This window comes from Cervus canadensis, chromosome 20 (genome assembly GCF_019320065.1).
Source record: "Cervus canadensis isolate Bull #8, Minnesota chromosome 20, ASM1932006v1, whole genome shotgun sequence".
NCBI lineage: Eukaryota > Metazoa > Chordata > Mammalia > Artiodactyla > Cervidae > Cervus > Cervus canadensis.
Window position 1 is genome coordinate 34,495,994 of NC_057405.1, and position 10,874 is coordinate 34,506,867.

A 10,874-nucleotide genomic window follows, 5' to 3' on the forward strand; every position below is an offset into this window, starting at 1 on the left:
TAAGATAATATTTAAGAATTTAGAAATCCTTTGGCCTATGATTCCATACCCTCCAAAGGATGGATGTCTGTACCCAGTTCCTTAAATCCAAGGTCAGAAGGCCACTCAAGCTGCCCATGTGGCATCTGTCCAGCAGTGGAGCTCACATCTGTGCAGCTCTGAGCAAGTCACCCACTCACTATAGCTGCCCTTCTCACTGACCTGCCACTTACAGGGGATGTGTTATCAATGCTCCATATCAGGTATGTTATGTAGCACTTTTCTCCCTCAGGACAGAGTGGAAACTTGCAAAGGAATTAGCAGATGGGGAGGCAGCCTAGAGGATGGAGGTGGATGGTGCTGTGTGTCATAAAGGGAACTCACAACTCAAAAGAGAAATCGAGTCGAAATCACAATGCAGCATAGTGAATAAGGAGCACGTGCGGGCGCGCTAAGTCTCTTCAGTCCTGTTTGGCTCTTTGCCACCCCACGGACTGTAGCCCGCCAGGCTCCTCTGTCCGGGAGATTCTCCAGGCAAGAATACAGGAGTGGGTTGCCATGCGCTTTTCCAGGGGATCTTCCTGACCAGGAATCTTCCTGCCGATTGAACCAGCATCTCTTATGTCTCCTGCATTGGCTTGTGGGTTCTTTACCACTAATACCACCTGGGAAGGCTGAATAAGGAGCACAGTTCGCAGCAAAGACTGGGCCCTGTGGGGGTGAGTGCACACTCCAGAGGCAGCCAGAGACGGCACCAAGGTCATGGGTGTCTATTAAAGAAACTTGGGTCCCTGGGCTCCTGGTGATGACCAGCCTGTCTTCCACTGGCCTTCACATTATTAGAGCTACAAATATCCTGTGGCCCCAGCACTCACTCTCAAAGCCATCCAAGGTTTGAAACAGGAGAAATATGGCCGTGTTATACATACCACAGAGAGCACATTTTTGTTTCATTTGAAATGGGGCAGGAGGAGGACGTGGGGAGGGAGGCTCCAGAGGGAGGAGATATATTGATATTCACATTGTCATACAGCAGAAACCAACACAACATTATAAAGCAATTATCCTCCAATTAGAAAAAAAAAAAAAAGAACTGAAAGTCTAGAAATTTAAAAAAGAAAAAAAATGCCACAGAAATAAGATATTCAGGATAAACTAGGAGGATGGGTCTGATGATGACTGAAGAAGTAGAAAAGGAATCCCCCATCTGTCTTAAATTGAGGGGAACAGGGGAGGGAGAGAGAAAAAGAAAATAGTTCTTAAGAGATTTTTTAAAAAAATAAAAAAATTTGAATCAAAGGAAAGGAATGCTAGGTAACTTTGGAGATGATTCCTTCAAATTCTTAGGTTTCCTTCTAGCATTTCCTGTCAGCTGTCTGGCTATCTCCCAGAGAAAAGAAAAACCTCCTCTTACTGTTCCTGTGGGAATGAGAATTGTTAAGGATGAAAAATACAATGGTCCACAGGCCAGAGAAGGAAATGGTAAAATTCCTAAATGACTTAAGTTGAAAGATCCAGAAGAATGTAATGTCTTGTGTTTTTCCACTTCTCTGTGTGGTTATGCACAAGATAAATCGATCAGTCACAAAGTCCTGGTGATGAATTGATATGAAGCAGCAACCCATTCTGGCAAGATTACTCATCTGTCAAGTATTTTGCTAAATCACCGACACTATGCATTCAGCTACCTGTGGGTGTTTAGGATTTGGGTTCTCCAACCAACCAGGCTACATTTAAATCCTCTCCTCTCTATCTGGGTGACCCTGGCCAGTGATTCAGGCACCTTGTGCCTTATTTTCCTCATCTTAGCAAACAGAATTTTTCTGTTTTCTAGCATCACTTCTCTTAGAAAACCACCTTTATATATTAATTAAGACACTAAAGTATTTGGAATAGTTCCTGGCACATACTAGGTACACAATGTGTGTGTGTGTGCTATTGTTACTACTATAATATCAGGAATAGTTATGTTACTTCCTGATGTATTAGGAATATTTTCTGTTTTTAAGTATATTTTCAAAAGCTTTGGGGGGGAATTAGTCATTCAGACACTCATGAGAGGACACAGGTATCTTCATGAAAATAATCAGATGTACTTTTCTTTTTATTTCTCAATAAGCATATATAATTTGGGGCTTCCCTGGTGGCTCAGCTGGTAAAGAATCCGCCTGCGATGCATGAGATCTGGGTTCAATCCCTGGGTTGGGAAGATCTCCTGGAGAAGGGAAAGGCTACCCACTCCAGTATTCTGGCCTGGAGAATTCCATGGACTGTATAGTCCGTGGGGTCACAAAGAGTCGGACACAACTGAGCGACTTTTACACACATATATAATTTTAACTATTTACTAGGTAATTCCATATGTATATATAATAAATAAATAAATTTTATATTTTTTATATTTAATTATACATGTAGTTTTGAGCTTATATTGTAAACCTTAGTGCAGTTGGCTAAAAAAAAGAAATGTACTATGGCTGAGAAATAGCAATAAACTAGTTGTAGAGCTGAGGTTAAGTACAGCTCTAGCTTCTTGCCATTTCATTAAAAAGTAAGAAAAGAGGCTAGCAGGATCTGTGACTTTGCCTGGCAAACATCGGACAGTCTCATGGGTGAATGAGTGAATGAATGAAAATTAGTTTTCTCAGGTTTTTCAGGCTACCCTTCTACTAATAGTATTTCCTTCTATTCTGTCAAAATTCTTTTCAAATCTTGGCTCACATGTGAAAAGCCTTTGAACTGAACATGACAAACATTATATGAGAAAAAAAAAATGTATTCACATACCACCCACTCTGCTCATCCTAAGCCTGTCCCATGCCTCTCTCCTCAAAAATCACCTCAGTTCCCTTACAGGATTTACCTCGAAGAAGTTGAAAGCAAAAATATTGTCCCCCCTACTATAAGGTATACTCAGTATACCTTCCCCATCCTGCAACAGAAGATGAAATAAATGTGAAGAGACCATGTCATAGTCACTTTGTTTCCTTAGGATTTAGGCACCAGTAGATCTGAGACCTTGTCTTCTGAAAATTGTGGATGCCCAACAGGCATGATTTGAAACCATTTTGCTGGGAGAACTAAGGCTCTCTCTGTGACTGTCCTCATTCCCGGTTGCCATGGTCTGGATGATGCTTATTCCTCATTATATTTCCACTTGCTTCAGTTTCTGCCTTCTTCCAGACCACAGTCAAGGCCAGAAAGCTCCTCAGTCTACCCTTTACTCAACTAAGGGTGTCTCCTCCCTTCTTCATCTTCCCTGCTATTAAACAGAGTTTTTTATAGTATCCAGACTAGGTCAGCCCTCTCAGATGAATTACTTTTTCTTAAAGAATAAAAAAGGAAATGAAATGATTCATGATCTTGACCCTTGGGGCTGGAAAGTAATGTCTCATTGAGTGAAAAGGCAGTATAACACTTCAGAGAAGCTGCAGTTTATATTTCAGCTCATACCTGCTAAGCTTCCAGCAGTTGGTGGAAACTATTGTGAAGAGACAAGAAAGAATTTGGCCATGTGGTATGGAAATAGCAATAAAAAATTATTCTGTGTATAAAAAGTTGAGGAAAGCTATTATTACTAGTCCAGCTACTAGTAGGGATCAGTCACTGGTTCATTTAGTCATTCAGGATATAATAATCTCTTTGGGAAAAGTTGATTCCAAAACATTACTCCTAATAACTCTTTTGTCATCTTCTTTATGTGAAATAGACTTACTAATCCTAGCACCAAGTGACAAAAGTGTGAAGGTAAAATAGATTGAATCAGAGTGTAGGAGTGAAACCAAATTAGTTTACCAATTCAAATATCAAAATTCTTAAAGCTTAATTAAATAGGGAATCAAAGGAACTGAAAAGACTAGGCCCAGTCATTCTTTATATTTTTTGCATTTTTGAAAAGTTTCTTATGTTATTTTGATTAGAGAAAAAGTTATAGCTATTATTTTAAAGGTACATGGAGTTTCTCCATTTTGTGTCTTTAGACTCTTACTCCTTTGTCCATTTACAAACAGTTATTAAATATACAGTTTATACAATGCAATAATATAAATAAAACACAATTACTGTTCACATTGGGCTCACATTTTTAGAAGGCAAACAAGTGAACAAAAATAACAATAAAGAGGATTTTTCTGGTGATCCAGTGGTTAAGACTCCATGCCCCCAGTGCAGGGGGGTCACCAGTTCAATCCCTGGTCAGGAAACTAAGATCCCACATATTACGTGCTGAGGAAAAAATGATAATAATACAATTGATTAATTAAAAATAGCCATAAAATATGTAGAGTGTAAGAATACAGCTTTCACAAGGTCAGAGATGGCTCAAGGGAGGAGTGGGCAGTTCTCTCAAGGGAGTCAGTAGGTGAAAATGGATAGAATATATCAGACAGATGAGGTGATAAAGAACATTCTAGAAAGAAAAATGAACTATATGCATGAAGACATGAACTAACGTGAAGCATCTTAGGAACTGCAAGCCAAGTGTTTATGGCTGGAGTGTGTGGGAAGAGGTAGAGGCTGAGGCTGCGGAGTTTGTCAGGGCTGTGGTCACAGAGGTTTTGAATGTAGTGTTAAGAAGCAGAGTCAGTTCCATGTACATGCAAACTGTGCAGCCACCCAGGGCCACACACTCCAAGGGGCTCCAGATCTGGTTTCATGTTCTGCTGTCACCATCTTGAAATTTAAAATTTTTGAACAAGAGGCCCTGCATTTCATTTACCACTGGGCCCTACAAACTATGGCCCTACCCTTGTTGAAGTGTTGAAACAATCTATTTCTAGAAAAAAAAATTTTTTTAAACACTCAAATCTGTTACTTGTCCTTAAAAGGTGTCAATCAGTGTACACAAATGCCAACAACTCTCAAAAGAAGGAAGAGAAGTTTCTGAAAAAAATGCTCCTAACCAAACTGCTAACAAAGGAAATCAGTTCAGTGACTGTAATTCTTGCCCTTTTCTGCTGATTCCTGCTCACTGTCTACAAAATTCTAAATATTCCCTGAGATCATCTTTATAAAACGAACACTTTAAACAGCACAGGTAAAATCATTTGACAGTCCCTTTGCCAGAACATACAGTGTTTTATTCTCAGCCTCAAACTTGACCTACTTTCCACTTAGAATCTTAAATCACAATATAAAAGGTTATAGATGAGCTTTCGTTTATGTTCTAGTTGCACAGTGGTTTACATTATTGCTTATCTATGGAACAACAAACTAAGTTATGTTGCCAAAATGATTCATAATTCATTCACCTATCTCTAAAATGAAAGTTCTTGGCCCAAGAAAAAATGTTTAATTCAGCTCCAGAAGGCATTTTAAAATGAATTCATTTCCAATCTTCCTTTTATTTGAAGCATCTCATTTATTCAACTCACCATCTGTTTCGGTAAGAATATGTAATTCCTCCATATGTATTATTCACAGCAGTTTTCCTTCACAATCTTACATCAAAACAGACAATGTGGTTTAGGTTTTCATTTTGTTTTTCTTGAAATACAATATATATGAAGTGCACAGATCTTAAGTTTACGTTATCAGTAAATATAAATATACATGTATGTGCATATAAATACAAACACACATACACATATAAATATAACCATGTATTTATATATTATATAACCACATGTACACATATAAATGTAACCACCATTCAGATCAAGATAATATATTTCCAATACCCCAGAAAGATGCTGTATATCCCTTCTTAGTAAGTACTTCCCAGAGTTAATTAACCTGATTTCTACCATCATAGATTAATCTTGCCTATTCTTCAATTCAGTTCAGTCACTCAGTCGTCTCCAGCTCTTTGCGACCCCATGGACTGCAGCACGCCAGGCTTCCCTATCCTTCACCATCTCCCAGAGTTTGCTCAAATTCATGTGCATTGAGTCTGTGATGCCATCCAATTCTTAAACTTCATATAAATGGAATTTGGAGTGTATTTCACTCATCATTATGTTTATAGAATTTATCCCTATTGTTGTAACAATAGCTTATTCTTTTTTATTCCTGTATTAATATACACAATATATCTATTGCACTGTTAATGAACATTTATTATTGAGCCTCACTCATGAGTCTTTCATCAGTTTTGAAAAACGTTTGGCCATTACCTCCTCAAAACTCCTCCCCATCCTGGGATTCCAATTATATGTTTATTACTTTTTTATATTAATTTTTTGATTGGGCCCCACATGTCTCTTTCACTCTGTCCTGTGTATTCCATTATTTTTGCTCTCTGTACTTCAGTTGGATATTCTCTATGGACTTATCTTTAATTTCATTTATTCTTTTGTCTTCTGTGTCCAGTGTACTATTAATTCCATACAATGAATTATTAATTATTCTAAGATTAATACTGTATAAAGCACATTTTTTATGCTTCTTTAGAGCCTACTTATTGTATATGATACAGTCAGTGTGAAAGTATTGCAGATGATGCTATTTTTCCCCAGCGAGGATTTACTCTTTGCTCTATTAGAAAAGGAATTGTTGATTTTTTTTTAAAGTCTTCATTGAATTTGTTACAATATTCCTTACATTTTATGTTTTGGGGGTTTTTTTGGCCATGAGGCATATGGATCTCAGTTCCTCCACTAGAGACTGAACTAGCACCCCCTGCATTGGAAAGCAAAATCTTAACCACTGGGCCACTAGGGATGTCCCAGGAGTTTTAAAATATTTGTGGCTTTGCCAAAGGCTCAGCAGTAAAGAATCTGCCTACAATGCAAGAGACACAGGAGATGCAGGTTCGATCCCTGAGTCGGGAAGATCCCCTAGAGGAGGAAATGGCAACCCACGCCAGTATTCTTGCCTGGAGAGTCCCATGGACAGAGGAGCCTGGCGGGCTAAAGTTCATGAGGGGTCACAAAGTGTCGGACATGACTGAGCACGCATGTACCTTGGATACACTGAAATAGAATTAGTTTTTCCACTTTATTGTCATTGAGGTATGGCAAGTAAAACAGATCAGATGATCAGCATGGAAAAGGTACTCTGTTATACACAGGGATCCCAAGAGAAGGGAGACACACCACAGCACTGGGGGCCACACAAGCAAGTTCCAGGTTGTTCAGGAGGCAGAGGGGAGGGGACACTGTGGGCAGGGGCCCTTTATCGAGGTTTCTACAAGCAAGAGCAGGTGAGGGAGAGTAAGATGGCTTTAGATTGGCTAATCTGAGTAATTTTAGCAGACTCTGGGGCATAGTGGTTGTCCCCAGTTGTTGGTACCTGGTCCTGTGGTGATCAGGACAGGTGGTGGTGGCCCAGAGTACAAGAGTCCATTGGAGAAGGTGACTGGGGGAGTGGGACTGGTTAGTTTACATTTGAAAGGTGTGCTCTCCTGGGTTAATTTTCATTATCTTAGGAACTGGCTGCACTCTGGAAGGGGTGGTCCTTTCAGGGTCTCAGCAAGGCTACAAGATGTCAAAGCATCAGAATACAGGAAATAAAAGACATGGTTACTACAGTAAGAGACTGATAACTTCAGTTCAGGCAGAGATTGTGCTAACTTGACAGCAGGTTGAAGTTTTAGAAAGACCCAGTTCAGCTCTGGTTTGTCCCTATTCCCAATGTTCTTCTAGGCTTCCCTTTGGAAGTTTAAGATGAGCTCAACAGTCTCCCATCCCACACGGGTTCAGAGTTTGGCCATTGTCTTAAGGAAGAGGACATTCTTGCGTGTGTAATAGACTATGTCCATCTAGCAGGACTTGATCTCCTCCATACTATGAAAGTGAAAGTCGCTCAGTCATGTCCAACTCTTCATGAGCCCATGGTCTATACAGTTCATGGAATTCTCCAGGCCAGAATACTGGAGTGGGTAGCCATCCCCTTCTCCAGGGGATCTTCCCAACCCAGGGATCGAGCCCAGGTCTCCTGCATTGCAGGTGGATTCTTTACCATCTGAGCCACCCGCAAAGTCCCCTCAGCACTAAAAGACAACGGAATACTTTGTTCTACCTTTCCAGCCATTGTTCCACTCTTTCATCACAACCAGAATTTTCCAAATGGTCTCTAGGGGAAACGAAGCTTGAATTCTGGCCTCCTCTCCTTTCCCACGTTACACCAGTCCCATGTCGGCTCCTCTTTTCCCCAGTAAACCTTCTCTGCTAGGAAAAGCTTGGTCCTCAGTCCACCATGCAAGTTGTTGATGCTCCCTGGAACAGAGCTGCTAGCAGAAGAGCTTTTTGCTCTCTGGAATTTTATTTAACTAGTCCTCATTACTTTCACAGCTTTTCGGTGTCATTAACAGTAGTATTTTTGCAACTTATTTCATATATATTAGTTTCAATGAGAGAGTAGCCTGCTACAGCCTACAGTATCTCACTCAGAAGCAAAAATAGGTGTAGGTTATGTGTTTTTAAGGCTTCTATTTCAAAGAAAGAATAAAAACAAACAAAGCAAAAAGAATAGATGAAAGCAAAGATGCAATGCATTATAAGGTATATGAATCACTATTCAGAGTTATTGAGGAAAAACATACATGTTAACTGAATTTTTATTTTTAATCAAATATATGTATAGCCTTTTCAAATAAGCATTCCTGACTGGCTTTGTTGGTTGAGTTACTCATGACCAACACTCTGATTTACATTCTTATCATCCTTACTTAATTCCCATCAATGAGATAAAAGAGAAAGACCATGAAGGACTACCAGCTTACTCCTAAGAGAGAAGCACAAAACTATTATCCATCTTTTCTTGGATATCATGTGGACTGTAGCAGCCATGAACCAGAGGAGGAGGTCTGCAGGAGGCATGGCAGGGTCGAGATATAAAAAGAACCCAAGTCATGGGAAACTCATGGGCCACTAAGCCAAACTTGGTGTCTAACCCACCTCAGGACTTCCTGTTATATAAAGTATTAAATGCACTCATTAAACCACTATGAAGGGGAGGAGCCAAGATGGCAGAGGAGTAGGACGGGGAGACCACTTTCTCTCCTACAAATTCATCAAAAGAATAACTGAATGCAGAGCAAACTTCACAAAACAACTTCTGATCGCTAGCTGAGGTCATCAGGCGCCCAGAAAAGCAGACCATTGTCTTCGAAAGGAGGTAGGACAAAATATAAAAGATAAAAAGTGAGACAACAGAGCTAAGGACGGAGACCCGTCCAGGGAAGGGAGTCTTAGGCGGCCTTGCTTGGGCTAGGGTCCGGCCCGAGTGCCCTGAGGACAATCGGAGGGAGCTTCTGTGAGTTGCCAACTTGAACTGTGGGAGACCAAAAGAGAGAGAGTACATTAACCAGCCCGAACACACTGCCGGCCGTTCGCAGAACAAAGGGACGGAGAAAGTCCCGAGAAGAGCTCGCAGGCTGCGGACCGGCCCAGCCCCGCCGGAGGCAGGAGGCAGGGGGGAGGGGAAGGTCGCGGCGAGACACAGGGCGCAGGCACCCGACCGGCGCGGGCGGGGACTGGGGCTGGGGACGCAGAGGGCGGAAGGCGCGTGCACCCGACTGGCGCCAGTGGAAACTGAGACTGGGTCCGCGGAAGGGAGTGAGTGCGCCACACCTGGGGATAGCGCGCCCATCAAGCCCCTCGCTGCCTGGACCGCTCTGACGGGGAAGGCACAGAGAGCAGGCGCAGCTTTTCCTTCCGCGCTTTTGTGTAACACCGGAGGGCTGGAACCTAGCGCAGCGCGGGGCGCGCTCCATATAGAACAGCCGGGAGCGTGAGCAGCGCAGACGGAGAAAGCAGCGTCAGCCCCTCCCGGCAGCGCCAGCCCGCCCCCGCAGGGCCAGCCCCTCCCCACAGCGTCAGCCCCGCCCCGCAGCGCAACGGAACTAGCTAACTGAATAAGAGTCCACCTCCGCCCGCCTGTGTCAGGGCGGAAATGAGGCTCTGAAGAGACCGGCAAACAGAAGCCAAATAAACAAAGGGAACCGCTTCAGAAGGGACTGGTGCAACAGATTAAAATCCCTGTAGAAAACACCGACTTCACCGGAAGGGCCCTGTAGATATCGAGAAGTGTAAGCTGGAACGAGGAGCTATCTGAAACTGAGCCGAACCCACACTGACCACAACAGCTCCAGAGAAACTCCTAGATATATTTTTAATTTTTTTTTTCTAAGTAAGGAAAAAAAAAAATTTTTTTTTCTTTTTATATTTTTTCTTTTTTATTTTTTCTCTTTTATTTTTCTTTAAAATTCCCTATTACTCCCCCATTACTCCTTAACTTTCATTTTCATAGATTTTTACGATTTTTTTAATTAGGGAAAAAAAAATTTTTTTTTTCTTTCTTTCTTTTTTTTTTTTTTTTTTTTTTTTTTTTTTTTTTTTTTTTTTTTTTTTTTTTTTTTCTTTTTTCTTCTTTTTTTTCTTTCCGTTTTCTCTTTTATTTTCTATTTTTCTTTTTCTCTTATTTCTTTTAAAGTCCTCTAGTACTCCTCTACTACTCTTCATTTTCATTTTCACTACACTATAACCTTACAAAAAAAAAAGAGAAGCCCTATCTTTAAACCGAAGATTATTCTCTCCCAATCTTGACTCTCTGTTTTCTACCTCAGAACACCTCTATTTCCTCCTTTCCCCTTCTCTTCCCAATCCAATTCTGTGAATCCTTGTAGGTGTCTGAGATACGGAGAACACTCTGGGAACAGACAGCTGCGTAGATCTGTCTCTCTCCTCTTGAGTCCCCCTTTTTCTCCTCCTGCTCATCTCTATCTCCCTCCTCCCTTTTCTCCTGTTCATGTAACTCTGTGAACCTCTCTGGGTGTCCCTAACAGGGGAGAATCTTTTCGCCATTAACCTAGAAGTTTTCTTATCAGTGCTGTATAGTTGGAGAAGTCCTGAGACTACAGGAAGAATAAAATTGAAATCCAGAGGCAGGAGACTTAAGCCTGAAACCTGAGAACACCAGAAAACTCCTGACTACATGGAACTTTAAGTAATAAG